Raw genomic sequence first — 18,741 nt, 5'->3', positions numbered from 1 at the left:
GTCTATCCCACTCCTTGCTAATAATCTCTGTAAGCCTTTTAGGTATAGGAAACACGTCAGTACACACCGGTACCGCATAGTATCTATCCAACCTACATAATTTTTCTGGAATTGCAACCGTGTTACAATCATTCAGAGCCGCTAATACCTCCCCTAGCAATATGCGGAGGTTCTCAAGCTTAAATTTAAAATTAGAAATCTCTGAATCCAGTCTCCCTGGATCAGATCCATCACCCACAGAATGAAGCTCTCCGTCTTCATGTTCTGCAAACTGTGACGCAGTATCTGACATGGCTCTCACCTCATCCGCGCGCTCTGTCCTTAACCCAGAGCTATCGCGCTTGCCTCTTAATTCTGGCAATTTAGATAATACTTCTGTCATAACAGTAGCCATGTCTTGCAAAGAGATTTGTAAGGGCCTCCCTGATGTACTTGGCGCCACAAAATCACGCACCTCCTGAGCGGGAGGCGAAGGTACTGACACGTGAGGAGAGTTAGTCGGCATAACTTCCCCCTCGTTGTCTGGTGATAATTTCTTTACATGTAAAGATTGACTTTTATTTAAAGTAACATCAATGCAATTAGTGCACAAATTTCTATGGGGCTCCACATTGGCCTTCATACATAGTGAACAAAGAGATTCATCTGTGTCAGACATGTTTAAACAGACTAGCAATAAGACTAGCAAGCTTGGAAATACTTTTCTAAATAAATTTACAAGCAATATAAAAAACGCTACTGTGCCTTTAAGAAGCACAAAAAGCTGTCACAGTTGAAATAACAATGAACCAAAATAGTTATAGCAACCAATTTTTCACAGTAAATGTATTAAGTTAGCAAAGGATTGCACCCACCAGCAAATGGATGATTAACCGCTTAATACCCAAAAACGGATAACAATTTAATAATTAACGTTTTTATCACAGTCAAAACACACTGTCACAGGTCTGCTGTGACTGATTACCTCCCTCAAAATTAATTTTGAAGACCCCTGAGCTCTCTAGAGACGATCTGGATCATGGAGGATGAAGTAGACAGATTGTGACTGAATTTTTACTGCGCAAAAAAGCGCTAAAATAGGCCCCTCCCACTCATATTACAACAGTGGGGAAGCACAGATAACTGTTTCTATGCAGAAAACAAAGATGGCCATGTGGTAAAAATCATGCCCCAATAAGTTTTATCACCAAGTACCTCACAAAAAACGATTAACATGCCAGTAAACGTTTTAAACATACATTTTAAAAGTTATGAAGTGTTATTAATAAGCCTGCTACCAGTCGCTTTTACTGCAGTTAAGGCTCATACATTATTTCAGTATTAACAGTATTTTCAGAGTCAATTCCATTCCTTAGAAAAATACATTCAGTGTACACACACTCATCAGCCTAATACCAGTCGCTATCACTGCATTTAAGGCTGAACTTACGTTACATTGGTATCAGCAGTATTTTCTCAGTCAATTCCATTCCTCAGAAAAATAATTTACTGCACATACCTCATTTGCAGGGGGGCCCTGCATGCTATTCCCCTTTTCTGAAGTTACCTCACTCCTCAGATGACAACAGCCAGTGGATCTTAGTTACGTCTGCTAAGATCATAGAAAACGCAGGCAGATTCTTCTTCTAATGCTGCCTGAGAACAAACAGCACACTCCGGTGCCATTTAAAATAACAAACTTTTGATTGAAGAAATAAACTAAGTTAAAAAACACCACAGACCTCTCACAGCGACCTATCTTTAGTTAGGCTGCAAGAGAATGACTGAATATGACATGTGAGGGGAGGAGCTATATAGCAGCTCTGCTTGGGTGATCCTCTTGCAGCTTCCTGTTAGGAAGAGATATATTCCATAAGTAATGGATGACCCGTGGACTGACTACACTTAACAAGAGAAATCAGTCTTGAGATATTTCTTGGCCCAGTCTTGACGTTTCAGCTTGTGTGTCTTGTTCAGTGGTGGTCGTCTTTCAGCCTTTCTTACCTTGGCCATGTCTCTGAGTATTGCACACCTTGTGCTTTTGAGCACTCCAGTGATGTTGCAGCTCTGAAATATGGCAAGTGGCATCTTGGCAGCTGCACGCTTGACTTTTCTCAGTTCATGGGCAGTTATTTTGCGCCTTGGTTTTTCCACACGCTTCTTGCGACCCTGTTGACTATTTTGAATGAAATGCTTGATTGTTCGATGATCACGCTTCAGAAGCTTTGCAATTTTAAGAGTGCTGCATCCCTCTGCAAGATATCTCACTATTTTTGACTTTTCTGAGCCTGTCAAGTCCTTCTTTTGACCCATTTTGCCAAAGGAAAGGAAGTTGCCTAATAATTATGCACACCTGATATAGGGTGTTGATGTTATTAGACCACACCCCTTCTCATTACAGAGATGCACATCACCTAATATGCTTAATTGGTAGTAGGCTTTCGAGCCTATACAGCTTGGAGTAAGACAACATGCATAAAGAGGATGATGTGGTCAAAATACTCATTTGCCTAATAATTCTGCACTCCCTGTATGGCTTTGGCGTTGCTTTTTGGCAATTAGAAGGTCGCTAAATGCCACTGCGCACCACAAGTGTATTATGCCCAGCAGTTAAGGGGTTAATTAGGGAGCTTTTAGGGAGCTTGTAGGGTTAATTTTAGCTTTAGTGTAGTGTAGTAGACAACCCAAAGTATTGATCTAGGCCCATTTTGGTATATTTCATGCTACCATTTCACCGCCAAATGCGATCAAATTAAAAAAAAAAAAGTAAAATTTTTCACAATTTTAGGTTTCTCACTGAAATCATTTACAAACAGCTTGTGCAATTATGGCACAAATGGTTGCGAATGCTTCTCTGGGATCCCCTTTGTTCAGAAATAGCAGACATATATGACTTTGGTGTTGCTTTCTGGTAATTAGAAGGCCGCTAAATGCTGCTGCGCCTCACACGTGTATTATGGCTAGCAGTGAAGGGTTTAATTAGGGAGTTTGTAGGGAGCTTGCAGGGTTAATTTTAGCTTTAGTGTAGAGATCAGCCTCCCACCAGATTGGTGAACAATCTGTGTTGTTCTTGCTGATTGGTGGATAATTTCACCCACCAATAAACAAGTGCTTTCCATGGTCCTGAACCTAAAAAATAGCTTAAATGCCTTCTTTTTCAAATAAAGAAAGCAAGAGAACGAAGAAAAATTGATAATAGGTTTAAATTAGAAAGTTGCTTAAAATTGCATGCTCTATCTGAATCATGAAAAAAAAATGTGGGTTCAGTGTCCCTTTAACTTGTGTAAAGTAGTTACATATGCATACAAACCTGCTGAAATGTATACAAATATATAGACTGAGTTTCATACAATGTATCCATGTGCGTGAGCAGAGATCATGTCCAAGTGCTGGCTAGGGAAAGTCTTTGAGGGAAGCAGGGATTTCTTTTATGATTCAGCATACAATTTTAGATAATTTTCCAATTTACTTCTATCAAATTTGATTAACTCTCTTGGTATAATTTGTTGAAGGAGCAGCAAAGCACTATTGGGAGCTAGCTGGACATATTGGGTCAGTCAATAACAAGATGCATATATGGGCAGCCACCAATTAGCAGCGAGCTCCCAGTAGTGCATTATTGCTTGAGCCTACCTAGTTATGCTTTTAAAAAAAGGATTCAAAGAGAACAAACCAAATTAGATAATAGAAGTACACTGGAAAGCTGTTTAAAATGGCATGTTCTATCTGAATCACGAAAGTTTAATTTTTACTTTACAGTCCCTTTAATCCCATAGTTCTTCTGCAATTCTATGTAAATAGAATCAACCCCTTACTAAATTTCAAGAAGCACAATGAATAGAATTTTGTTTGGATTGGGACAGATCTGTACAAGGACCTAAGTGTGAGGAGGGAGGGGCAAGCAGTAAAAATGAAAATGAAACTTATGTTATTGTTTTGGTTAAACAATAACATATTTTGTTAGAATTAAGTTAATTTGTTAGAATTAAGTTAAATATGATTTTTCTCCTTCTAATAAAGTACAGCTGAAAAGTCGATCAAATATTAACGATTAACGTATTAAACTAGAGATAGTTCACCTCCCAATAATTTCATTATTACCTATGTATTTCAAATGGTATGTAACTAAATCAGTCATTTTCTGATATATCTGGAAAAAAATCTGAAAGTTTATTATAAAAATGAAACCTTTATTTAGAAAACCATGATTTAAATTGAGTCTGACTCTAGTGATTTCAATTGTGGTTTAATTTTTTTAATTAAGGATTTAAAGGGACACTGAACCCAAAATTTTTCTTTTGTAATTCAGAAAGAGCATTCAATTTTAAGCAACTTTCTAATTTACTCCTATTATCAATTTTTCTTCGTTCTCTTGCTATCTTTATTTGAAATAGAAGGCATCTAAGCTTTTTTTGGGTTCAGTACTCTGGACAGCACTTTTTTTTTTAATCGGTGGATGAATTTATCCACCAATCAGCAAGGACAACCCAGGTTGTTCACCAAAAATGGGCCGGCATCTAAACTTACATTCTTGCATTTCAAATAAAGATACCAAGAGAATGGAGAAACAATTATAATAGGAGTAAATTAGAAAGTTGCTTAAAATTTCATGCTCAATCTGAATCCCAAAAGAAAAATTTTGGTTACAGTGTCGCTTTAAATGAATTTGATTTTCTTCTTGTCTGGTTATATTGATGTAATGCAGGTTAAATCATCATGCTCTTCATCGGCTGCCTTATCCCCACTCAAGCATATAATTGGCATAGGAAGAATACTTTTCCAACAAGAACAAAGTCAATTATGAACAATTCGGCACCTGTATAGCAGGACACCACAAAGCATCCTGGTTTATATGATGATGTTACACATCCTGAAATTATGCATGAGAAAGGGCTGAGCTAGGCCCGAAACGTTGCAGATATTTGTTGACCCATGTTGTAATATTAATAAAGGTCTTTTATTATTGGAAGTGCTGGAGGACTTGTTGCTTTACACATGATTTGAGACTTGGTAAGTCTCCTCCGGGCACTCCGTTTAACAAGTGCTGTTCCCATTCCTAGATTGTTTACACATCCTGAAATGAGTCAGTGTTATTACCTCAGTATGTTTAAACTGCTAACTATTGTCATTGTAGTAATCAAGAACAATATATATACATATGTTGAGGATTTATTGTTTATGTTTTACTTTTGCTGAAACACTAATGAACGTTTAACAAGTAGGTGTCATTTTATGAGGTAAATAGTCATTTTGCTGCTGCAGTGATAGAAGATTTGAATTCAGTTCTCTGAATCAGTGGAATGTAGGGATTGGGAGGTCACTGCTGGGGATCCACTGCCAGAACCTCTGTAGGCAACAGCGGTGTCCATAGCCTAGTAGACCATAAGCACTGGCCCCATAAAGCTAGCTCAAAGGCGGGCCTAGGAAACAATTACATTACCAGCACTCAAAGAGTCTGATATCTTAAAGGGACATAAAACCCAATTTTTTTCCTTTCATGATTCAGATAAAGCATGCACATTTAAACAATTTTCCAGTTTACTTCTATGATCTAATTTGTTTTAATCTCTTGAAATTGTATGTCAAAAGGGATACCTAGGTAGACTCAGAGGCTGCAGATTGGTGGCTGCTCATATATGCCTCTATATATGGCTCTACCATTACATTCGGCATCCTCCCAGTAGTGCATTGCTGCTTCTACAACAAAGGATACCAAGAGAATTAAGCACATTGCATAATACAAGTGAATTTGAAAGTTATTTAAAATTGTATTCTTTCTCTGAATCATGAAAGAAAACTTTGAATTTCACGTCCCTTTAAACCCTGCTAAGCCCTGAAAAGAGATGAACAGCATGAGCGGCCACCTACTTCTTCATTCCGATCCTCACAAATCGCATATCTAGACTAGGGTTCCCCCCACTTAGCCATATTTTCCTGGACACTTATGAGTTACACATGCTGCAGGGTGTGCAGAAGACAACATGCATTGCACACCTAAACAGCACACAAATAGTGACCCTAGAAAACACTATCCATGTTCCTCCCCGAAACATGTGTAACTCATAAGTGTCCAGGAAAGCATGGCTGAGGTGTCAACCCTAATCTAGCCTATGTGTGTCAATTAAAGTGATATAAAACCGTTACAACAATAATTTTAATAAAACATATCTTACTTGCTCGTACATCAACTGCACAGTATGGTAAAACACGCAACATCAAAATATGTGCATTTTATGAGGTTTATTACCTATGTATTCTCCTTTGCTAGCAGACTCCATAGCTTCTGGTAGCAGCCCTGTAAAGGGGCTGGGAGCTGTACAGGAAGTGGGCGGTGCTAACAAGTGCACAGAGACTTATTTAAAAAGTACTTTAAGTTAAAATTAAATAAATATTGTTAAAAGCTTTACATTAGAAAATATATGTATTGCCTTCTGTCTTACGTGTGTGTGTAGTGCTCAACTTACAGTTGAGGTGGGCATTTTTTAAAAATCACCATATCCAAAAACAGAGAGGGACTGGTACGGGGTAGGGTGGTAATTGTCCCCTGGCCACTATTTATGAACTAAACCTGGGCCAATTGTGAAAACAAAAATGTGTACTTTTGTTTTTTGTGTGTGTGTCAGCAGCCGACGATAGAGAATTGCTGTGGGTATAATGACCCAGCCCACCAACTTCCTGCTAGCACTGCAGACTGTTTCTCAGACAGTTCTACATCTGATATCTTGCACGCCCCTCTTTCCCTCTCCCTTCTCTCTGCCTGAATGTGGTGCTGACAGCCTATAACTTGAGGCAAGTTGCCTAGTAGGGTCACCATATTGCCGCTTTAAAAAGGGACACATATGAAAATTACATATGTCAGGGTTCTTATACGAAACATTTATTTAAACAGCCCTGATATATGTATTTTTCATATATGTCCCTTTTTAAAGCGGCAATATGGTCACCCTAGACAGGCACTGCATGCAGCTTATTCTACAGGAAATCAATTAATCTCTATTTAAAGGGACTCTGTACCTAAAAATTTTCTTTTGTAATTCAGAAAGAACATGCAATTTTAAGCAACTTTCTAATTTACTCCTATTATCATTTTTTCTTTGTTCTCTTGCTATCTTTATTTGAAAAAGAAGACATCTAAGCTTGTTTTGGGTTCAGACTCTGGACAGCACTTTTTTATTGGTGAATGAATTTATCCACCAATCAGCAAGGACAACCCAGGTTGTTCACCAAAAATGGGCCGGCATCTAAACTTAGATTTTTGCATTTCAAATAAAGATACCAAGAGAATGAAGAAAATTTGATAAAAGGAGTAAATTAGAAAGTTGCTTAAAATGTCATGCTCAATCTGAATTACGAAAGAAAACATTTGGGTACAGTGTCCCTTTAAGAGGGGCAGGGGGCTGCTAAACTAAGGTAGGATGACCAGACATCCCACTTGTCCCACTTTTGAATCGCGCCAAAACGTCCTTTTTTGTTTTTATTTTACATGAGTAGTAGTCATACACACACCTAGTACATTATATAGCACATGGTTATATACACAGACGATAAAATATACAGCTCTTAGACTTTTAGCATTAGACAGCATGGCATTATATACACAGAACTACAATCTCCAGGCCAGCATGCCTGTGTCAAGTAAATGCCACTTCTGTTCCTGTGTGAGATCTCTTTTGTGTATTGGAACCCAGAGTCAGGATTTGGTTCAAGTTGGGATTCTCTAAGCCCAGATATAGACTTTGGTTTATGTGCAAGGAGGTGTGGGTGATGTGGGGTGACCACGATTGTCCAGGCCTGGGGTGGTAACCTAGGGTTGCCACCTTGGCTATATTTTCCTGGACATTTATGAGTTACAGATGCTGTTGGGTGTGCCGGGAGGAACATGTATTGTGCTGTTTGTGATGAGAGTGGGAAGTGATGTCACCGAATGGGGGCGGGGCTTAGGTCCGTTTGTCTGTGTTGCAGTTACTAAGTGAGATCAATACTACCAGATGTATATTTCCATGCACAATAGTATCTTATACTGCAGTGTCCTATTGGTTAAATATATAGTACATACACAATAGTATCTTATACTACAGTGTCCTATTGGTATATAGTACATACACAAGAGTATCTTATACTACAATTTCCTATTGGTTAAATATATAGTACATACACAATAGTATCTTATACTACAGTGTCCTATTGGTTAAATATATAGGATACTCACATATACAGAGGGATAATTATAGTAGGTCAACCACAAGCAGTGCAGCTTCCATCGGGTTAAACGTCTCATCATAGTATTCATTTAGTGTCCCACGGTTTACCTTGCTGGTTGCCCACAATCATTTAGCACTTAAGGGGTTATTCTTGCATGAAATTCAAATAAAAATGCTGTAGTAGTCAAACAGTTAAAGCTGCATGTGACATTGTATACATTACAGCATCCAAGAGGTTAACCTTGTACCCATATTTAGTCCAATGTAGCAGCAGCAGTCTAGGAGTTAACCGTGTTGGGTATTTACTGCAGTTATGGGTTTGAGCCTGCTGTGTACTAATGATTTATATATAGGGAAGTTTTTATACAATATATAAAGTGTGGAAATTTCCACTTAACCAAGACCGATAAAATTACAGCAGATGAGTAATACTGATTGCACCAATAACAACATTTTTCCCTCTTACTTAAAAGAAAGAAAAAAGTGCAAAAAGAAAATGCTGCAATGTGTTAAATTGTGGTGTTATTGCTCTGTTGCTTGTATATAAGGAGTTAAACACATAGATAATATCAACTCCAGAACAGCAATGCACTAATGGGAGCTAGCTGAACACATCTGACGAGCCAATGACATGAGAGAAATGTGTGTAGCCACCGATTACCAGCTAGCTCCCAATAGTGCATTGCTGCTTTTTGAGCCTACTTAATTATGCTTTTTAACAAAGGATACCAATATAACAAAGTAAATTAATTGAAACTCAACATAAAATAACATGGTCTATTTGAACCATGGAGCTTTAGTTTTGACTTTCATGTCAATTTAAAAGGGACAGTTTAATCAATATTTAACTTTTGTGATTCAGATAGGACATGCAAGTTTTAACAACTTTCCAATTTACTTTTATCATCAAATTTGCTTTCTTCGCTTGGTATTCTTTGTTGAAAGCTAAACCTAGGTAGGCTCATATGCTAATTTCTAAGCCCTTGAAGACCAATTCTTATCTCGTTGCATTTGTAAGTTTTTCACAGCTAGACAGTGTTAGTTCATGTGTGCCATATAGATAACATTGTGCTCACTCCTGTTATTTATGAGTCAGCACTGATTGGCTACAATGCATGTCTATCAAAAGAACTGAAAAGGGGCAGTCTGCAGAGGCTAATCACAGAGGTAAACGTATATTAATATAACAGTGTTGGTTATGCAAAACTGGGTAATGGGCAATAAAGGGATTATCTATCTTTTTAACAATACAAATTCTAGAGTAGACTGTCTCATAGTTATTCATCCTTTGTTTTGCATGTGTTGTCAATGGTGTGTCCCTTTTATTCCCCTTAGACCTGGCTACCCAAAATCACAGGTTTTCAAACCAGTCCTCAGGCTAACAGGCCACATATTGAGGCTATCTGAACTAAAGCACAGGTGAAATAATCAGCTGATTAGTAATCATGGTTATCGTAACTGCTCTCACCCAAGGTAATCCTGAAAATCTGGCCTGTTACTGAGGCCTGAGGACAAGTTTGAAAACAAGTGCCCTAAACTAAGGTTTACACTATGTTTATTTCGCAATGGCGCTAGCGCTCACTCACCTTGAGGGCAATCTGGGGGCTCCCACTGACTCCCACCTCGGCGATCTGGTCTGTATAGTGACAGGCATTGCCGGAGCTTCACGTTTTGCACGGTGACATCACACACAATGATGTGATGACGTCACCGTGCAACTTTATTTAAAAATTACAATGGACAGTTTAGGGAAATGGGGGCATGCTGCTTAGAAGCCTGTATCTCAGGCATCTAAGCAGCTACACCCCCCCCCCCCCAAGACCTACTGCTGGAAAGGTAATCGCCTAACCTTTCCAGCGGTATAAGTCTTAGGGATCTAAAAAAAAAAAAAGGAAAAAAATATATATTTAAAAAAAACAAAAACAAAATCTCAAATTCAGCATAGCACCCAGGTGGGAAATTGCTTAGCACTCAAAGGGTTAAACACAATATATTTTTTGTTTTTCAAAAGATAGATAATGCCTTTACTACCCATTTCCCGGCTTTTGATAACCAACATTGTTATATTAAAATGAATGTCAATTTTGATGCTAAAGTGCCCGGTTTTTAAATTTTTTATTAAAAACAGGGGCACTTTAATTATCAAAATTTACATTTCACTCTTGTTGAGAAAAAAACGTACCTTTTAATCTTGACAGCAGCTCCAGCTTCCTCCGGTAGTTGCAAGCCATTTCTGACGTCAGAAATGATGAATAGGTCATCCTCCAATCACAGCTTTCCCCCCGGGGGAATCAGTGTCTGATTCAACGCTGTGATTGGAGGAAGCCGGATTCCTCATTTTAGACCCAGGAAGAGGCTTTGCGATGGGCGGAGGAAGCTGGAGCTGCTGTGAAAATTAAAAGGTAAGTTTTTTTTTCTCAACAAGAATGTAAATTTTGATGAAAAAAAGTGCCCCTGTTTTTAATCGAATTTTTAAAAACCGGGCACTTTAGCATCAAAATTGATATTCACTTTAATCTACTTTATAACCTCTAGGTTTCACTGTTTCTAAGCCCCAGCAGGTTGCCCCTTATCTCAGTGCTTTTTATTAGTTTTTTTAAATCTTGCACAGCAGCTAAACAGTGCTAGTTCATGTGTGCCTGTGCTGCCTCAATGAGGCATAGAATATTAAATAGCCTCTGTTATGTTCATGTTGTTATAGTTAAGAAATCATATATTTTTATGCCATTTTTCTCAAGGCTTCCCTGTGTTTGTTCTGTACTGCCATCTACTGACCCTTTTTGGTAATGCTCCTGTTTCTGTATTATCTTACCTCTGAACTTATGCATTTCCTTTTTGCGTATTGCTCCGCCCTTGTACAGTAGATTTATGATGTTTTCCCTGTGTCATGGGTGCAGCTTACAAGCCTCATGTAACAAGCACTCATGTTAATACATTGCAAGCTACGATCAGTATCATCTTTTGACCGCTTAAATACTTTAACCATTCATTCATCTGCTATGTTTTATTATCTGCTGTAACCTGATATTCAGAATAAAGCAACTTTGTGTATTGACAAGGTATTGGTGAGTTCAGCTATCTGACAAGGATTGCCTGCAGTGATTGTATCTTCTTATACAGGCCAGGCATAGAAGTCTCAGCAAGGGATAGATCATTATTACAACTATCTGAGTCAGAATAGTGCCAAATAGATAACATTGTGCTCACTCCCGTGGAGAATGCTAGTAGTTATGCAAGAACCAGCACTGATTTGGTTAAAATGCAAGGTTGTAAAAAGCACTGAGATAATGGGCAATCTGCAGTGGCTTAGATACAGGTAATTATAGCGGTAGAAAGTATATTAATATAACCGTGTTGGTTATGCAAAACTGGGGAATGGGTAATAAACTGATTATCTTTTAAACAATAACAAAAAGACTGACCCTTTAAAGGGATACTAAACCCAATTTTTTTATTTCATGATTCAGATAGAGCGTACAATTTTAATCAACTTTCTAATTTACTCATATAAATTTTTCTTCATTATCTTGGTATCTTTATTTGAAAAAGCAGGAATCTAAGCTAAGGAGCCGGCCCATTTTTGGTTTAGTACCCTGGATAGCGTTTTCTTATTGGTGACTACATTTACATCATTACATCAGCAAGCACAATTACATCAGAAAGCACAACCCAGGCGCTGAAAAAAAAATAGGCCGGCTACTAAGCTTAAAGGGACAAGAAACCCAAAACTTTTCTTTCATGATTTCAGTTTACTTCTATTATGACATTTGTTTCATTCTCTTGGTATGCTTTGTTGAAGGAGCAACAGTGCAGTGCTGGTTTCTAACTGAACACAAGGGTGAGCCAATGGCAATCAGTATATATATATATGCAGCCACCAATCAGCAGCTAGAACCTAGGTTATTTGCTACTCCTGAGCTTGCCTAGATAAACCTTTCAGCAAAGGATAACAAGAGAAGGCAGCAAATTAAATAGAAAAATTTTGGGTTTCATGTCCCTTTAAGTTCTTGCTTTGCAAATAAAGATAGCAAGTGAACGAAGACAAAATGATATTAGGAGTAAATAAGAAAGTTGCTTAAAATTGCATTCTCTATCTGAATCATGAAAGAAAAAAAATTGGTTTAGTATCCCTTTAATTAACAAATGCATAATAAAAAGACAATACAAAACAACTTTGAATTTCAAATAAGTAGTAGATTTTTTTCTGACGAATTTCAAAGTTAGTTAAGCCCTTAATGACCGACGACGTACGCTATACATCCTCACAAAAAATACCCTTAACGACCGAGGACGTACGGTATACGACGTCGGTCTTGGAAAGCAGTGGAAGAGATCCTGATCGCTTCCAGCTGCTTTCCGGTTATTGCAGTGATGCCTCGATATCGAGGCATCCTGCAATAATATTTCTTACCCCTCTGATGCAGAGAGAGCCACTCTGTGGCCCTCTTTGCACTGGACATTGATGGCCGGTATCGTTTGTGGGTGGGAGCCGGGTGGGCGGCCATCGAAGGCTTGGAACAGTAAGAGGGGGGCGGGGTCGCCAGTGGGCTCGTACATGGGGAGGGAGCGGGTAGGAACGCTACAGTACGGAAAAGTTTACTTGCAAGAAGTGGGAGAGAGGGGGGAGGAAATTGATGAAAATAAAACCTAAGTGATCTGGAAGGGGGTGGGGGTTGTCTTTGGGGGGGGGGGGAGCTACACTATGGCAAAAGTAAAAAAAAAAATCTATCTTTTGGTAAAATGGGTACTGGCAGACAGCTGCCAGTACCCAAGATGGCTCCCAATAAGGTAGAGGGGGAGGGTTAGAAAACTGTTTGGGGGGATCAGGGAGGTTGGGGGACCATTTTAGGTTGAGAACCTAGGTTGCGCTTGCTTATTGGATGATTAAATGCAGGCACCAATGAGCAAGCCCTATCCAAGGTACTGAACAAAAAATAGGCCGGTTCCAAAGCTTTCATTCCTGCCTTTTCAAATTAAGATAGCAAGAGAACGAAGAAAAATTGATAATAAGATTAAATTAGAAAGTTGCTTAAAATTGCATGCTCTATCCGAATCATGAAAGAACAAATTTGGGTTTACTATCCCTTTAAGTTTTCCTTCCCCCTATATTATGTGAGAGCAATCAGCCAATCACAAAATGCATGTACTTATATATAGTGAATTCTCTCAAATGCTCAGTAGGAGTTGATGCCTCAGAAAGTGTGCATATATAAAGATTATATATATATACTGTATATAAAGATTGTGCACTTTTAGATAACTAAAGTGAATTGGAAAGTTGTTTAATCTTTAAACTTCTTTTAACCCCTTTGCTACTGGGAACTTAAGAGAAAAACTTGCCCACAGTATCTGCTATCACTTCGTTTAATTAGAAATAGAGCCTTTTGTTTATTTGTATTTACCTTTGGAAAATATAGGTACTGATCTAGGCCAATTTTGGCATATTTGATGCTACTATTTGGCCACCAAATATGATCATATAAACAAATAGTTAACTTTTTCACAAACTTAGTTTTTTTTACTGATATTATTTGCATTCCCTTTGTTCAGACATAGCAGACATGCATGGCTTTGCCATTGGTTTTTCTAATTAGAAGGCTGCTAATTTGTCACACTTCTTACATTTTTGGCAGTGAAGAGGTAAATCATTTAGCTGTTAAGAGTAATATTTACTGTAGTGTAGGGATTACCCTCTCACCTGGCACTTCCCATCCTCGACCCTACCTGATCCCTCCCAAACAGCTTTTTACCCTCCATCTAAGGTAATGGCAGTCAGTCTGCCACTATGCAGTTGTTGTTTTTTTTAAATATGTATTTATTTATTTTTATTTTCTGCAGTGCAGGGATCCTTTCTCACCCTTACAATTCCCTGATCCCTCCAGAAAGGACTCTCAAACCCGCCCCCCCCCCGTCCCTTTTCAATGTAATTTAGCTCTTAAAATTTCTTAGAACGGAAAAAGCACCCTGTTGACTTATAAAAGCTAACCCTGCTACATCATGTTTCCCTCATATGCTTTAACAGGTACCAACTGAAAAACAATTCACTTTATGCTAACTTAATGAGCCTTGTTGTCTGCAGAATAAACCTAAGATTGGCTCCTCCATATGAAGCAAGTGGTAGGTGAAGTTTGTATTTTGAAAAACAATTACAGAAAACAACATGTAACATTCATTTAAAATTCTTATGATATTACTTTTATATTATTTGATAGCAAGACAACTGAAACATCTTTTTATCCCTTTACTGCATTAACCCCTTAGCCCCCTAACCTCAATTAATACTAACATAATACTAACAGTAGCCACACCCAGTATAATTAAAGGGACATGACACTAAACATTTTTCTTTCCTGATTCAGATAGAGCATATCATTTTAAACACCTTTCCAATTTACTTATCACATTTGCTTGGTTCTCTTTGTACATTTTAATGAAAAGCATACTTACGTAGGCTCAGGAGAGCTAACTGCTGATTGCTAACTGCACATATATGCCTCTTGTCATTGGCTTACCATTGTTTTCAGTTATCTCCCAATAGTGTATTGCTGCTCCTTTAATAAAGGATACCAACGACTAAAGCGAAAATGATAATCAAAGTAAATTGGAAGGTTGTTTAAGAATATATGCTTTATCTAAATCATAAAAGAAAATGTCCCTTTAACCTTTACCAGATATATTAAAGTGTTTCCTGCGTTAAAATATTTAAGGTATCTCCTCATAACTACATTGCCCATCACAACTAGGGTTGCCCCCTCGGCCATGTTTTCCTGTACACTTATGAGTTGCACATGATGCAGGGTGTGCAGAGGGTACCATGAATTGCACCCCTGGTCAGCACACAATTAATGATCCTGGACAGCACTATTTATGTTCCTCCCTGCATACCCTACAGCATGTGTAACTCATAAGTGTCCAGGAAAACATGGCTGAGGTGGCAACCCTAATCACAACCCTTTAAGTGTTAAACCCTCTGCTGGGGGTGGTTGCTATTGGCGTTAATTACAGTAAGGTGGCTATAGAGTTAATGAAGAAAGGGTTTAATTATGGTGGTTCTTTCAGTTAAGGAGTTATTTATGGTAGGGGTTAATTGCAGTGGCAGTCCTACTGGTTACTGAGATTAATAACAGTTAATTGTGGTTATCCAAGCAGGTAATGTAATAATAGTGGTGGCAGTTCTAACAGTTATGAGGTTAATGCAGTTAGGGTGAATTGCTGATGTGTGTATAACTGGTATCTTTTAAAGGGATAGTAAACCCATTTTATTTTCTTTCATGATTCAGATAGAGCATGCAATTTTAAGCAACTTTCTAATATAATCTTATTATCAAATTTTCTTCGTTTTCTTGCTATCTTTATTTGAAAAGCAAGAATGTGAAGCTTAGGTCTTAGGAGTCGGCCCATTTTAGGTTCAGCACCTGGGTTGCACTTGCTGATTGGTGGTTAAATGTAGCCACCAATGAGCAAGCACTATCCAGGGTTCTGAACCAAAAATGGGCTCCTTAGCTTAGATTCCTGCTTTTTCAAATAAAGATAGCAAGAGAACAAAGAAAAATTTATAATATGAGTAAATTAGAAAGTTGCTTACATTTGCATGCTCTATCTGAATCATGAAATGAACATTTGGGTTTAGCATCCCTTTAAGTGCAGTTAAGGTCCCATAGGGCTTGCAGTTAGGCATGAGTAGTGTTGATCTGGGGTTTGTGATTAGATTTATTTGCAGTAAAGGGGGCCCCCCTTTTGTTAGACAGTATCAGTGGAGGCTCCTCTGTAGGGGCACTTGAGCACGTGAACCCCCTGACCCCTGATGCCCCCTGACCCCTGATGAAAAAAAAAAAAAAGAGTCAGAAATAAATTTTATTTTTTTATTTTTAAACCTTTATTGCTGATTAAATTAAAAAATCCTCCAGGCTCCACTGCAGTTTTGAGTAAAAACATTAAAATTGCCTTATTTAGGCTGAAAGTGGAATGGGCATTTGCCTAATACTTCTATCTATCGCACATGATGTGCAGTGCGATAGATAGAAGTATAGGCAAAAGCACTATCCACTTTCAGCCTGCATAGCCTTCAGCGCCACCTACAGGCAATCCCATAGGTTTCCTAATCGCACAGCTCTTAGTGTGCGAGAGCCAGCTGTCACGTGACACTCGCACACTAAGAGCTGTGTGTGTGGGAGGCAGTGGCGTAACTAGGGGGTGCGGCCTGCACCGGGTGACACTTTCAGGAGGGGTGGCACCAGGCACATAGTTGCTAGCCGCCTGGCCTCTTAGATCAGAGTCAGACATGTTTAATGAGAAGCCTTAACAGCGTGGTGCATCAAGCATCAGCAGATACTGGCCCCTCCCTCGGAGGCTCCTCTCCCCCCTGCAGACATCAAGGAATCGCGGCAACGTGGAGCAGAAGGTATGGGGGCTGGCTACTGTCTAGTTGTTAGTGAGTGTCGTGATGTGCTATGATAAGTCTTGTGGCTCCTATCTGTGGCAGAATTCTAGTGTACATACCCAGGTCCTTTTTACTGGAATATAGAAAAAGTGATAGGCTTTGCCCCTGGTGCACCCTGGACTCTGGTTTAGCGCGCTTCTCCTTTAAAACATAATGGTGCTACAGTGCTGTTATTCTACTAGCGCGGTCTTCTCTACAGACACACAGTACAGGAGGAAGAAGTGTATAGTGAGGACTGGAGTTCTGGTAGACAGGGCTGGCTTTAGACACACATCGCTCTGGTACAAATATTTATTTATTTCTTAGTTAATACCTGAGGTTTTATAACATTGCTTGTTCTTTACTCTCTGCTATCCAGAAATGCAGCGATTATGTGAAGCTGCGTTATCTATCTCCTCTCTTGCTATATTTCATTTCAACAGAGTACAAACTGCTGAAATGAAATAAAGCAGACTTGCAGAAATCCCTGTGGGTTGAACACACGCAGAGCAACTAGTGGAAGCAGAATGGCATCCTGCTGTATGTCAGAGATGAGTGTAGGCTTGTCATGGATATTCAGAGTGGCTAATCAAGAACTTTGTTTTGATGTGCCAGGTCATGGATTTATTTTATTTGGGTCAATGAACTCTCAGGAGATGCAGGGTCTCAGCAGCTGTTAGTGCCGTTTCTCATGGTTTTGTGATTTCAAGTTGTATAACACCCATCTTTATTTAAAAGTGCATTGCCTTTCTGTAATATGTTTCTGTCTTATTTTCCAGTGTCTCTGTTAATGTGTTAGCATCTGTGTGTGTGTCTGTGTCTCTTAGTTTGTATGTGTGCTGTGTATCTCTATGCTTATATCTTTGTGTGTCTGTGAGTGTGTGTATGTGTCAGTCTGTGTATCTGTACAGAGACATAAGAAATAATTTCTGAAGGGAGTGAAAGCCAAAAAACAGAGGTATGGGAGCCAGGGGTTTGCTTGGCTTAATTACATGATGTATGTTATCAGTGTTATATATATAGTAGCCAAAAAAAATGCCCTCTCAGGACTTTCACAACCAAGTTACTTTATTCCTGTAACGTTTTCGGAGGTCTTGCCTCCTTCATCAGCATAGTTAAAATAAAACATAAACATCATTTAAATAGTGACATACTCACTCATACCACTTCAAACAATTTCAATCCATGGCGCCAAACAATCAGTGTTGGACCGCAAACTGCGTTCCACTTGCGCTACGTGCCGGAAGTTGTGCGCCACTTCACTTCCGGTTGTCAAATTCTAAACTGAAAAGTTGTAATCTCTCAGCATAAAAACAAAAAAATACCAAAAGAGAGACTTATAGTGTGCTAAGTGTTGTTAACACAAATAGACATACTAGTATTTTGCAAAACAAGTGTAAATACAAAACGAGTGTTTTACATAACAGCCGCCCATCGTCATGGCAACCAATATAAACAACATGCCCCTGTCATTTTGCGGGGGAAAAAATTGATCAAGTGGTCTTCAATTAAGTGCAATAGTGTGCTGACTCTGATAATGCGACCTGCTAGATCACATATGTACCTGATGTCTAGAAATAAAGTACAAGTAAAAAACAAACTATCCATTAGAACTGACTGACAGTGAAGCTAGGTATTGTGATGCGGTGTGACAGCCCTCATACGCTAAAGTGTAAAGTAAGCACAATACAACCGTAAATCATGACCTACTTAGTTTAAATTCAAAGTACTAAGTGTCACATTCTATTGCTTGTCTGTGGTCTAATGCCCTCAGTGTGTAATATATACTTATGCTCAAACCATGTATTTGGTAATTTCCATGCTATCACAAACTAATCAAATTAATACTGCTCACTATGCTAGGTAGTAAAAAGGACATACCCCTCTATAGTACCCCCCATAATTTCTGGAGGAATACCTAGTGATCCGACCCCCCTGTTCTGTGAGAGCCACATATTACTTGCATAATCTGTGTCTATAATTAGACGACCATCGCTCCCATACCGGCACCACTTTCACTGCCAGACTCACAAAGCACTTGAAGACATACTTCATTGAAAACAAAAAAACATTTAAAAACAATTGTTATAAGGGTCCTTCTATTCACTGCAGTATTGCCCCAAAGGGGAATCATATGACTCT

Source organism: Bombina bombina, chromosome 2, assembly GCF_027579735.1.
Source record: "Bombina bombina isolate aBomBom1 chromosome 2, aBomBom1.pri, whole genome shotgun sequence".
Classification (NCBI taxonomy): domain Eukaryota; kingdom Metazoa; phylum Chordata; class Amphibia; order Anura; family Bombinatoridae; genus Bombina; species Bombina bombina.
The sequence above is the reverse complement of the archived record's forward strand: the minus strand, read 5'-3'. Positions refer to the sequence as shown.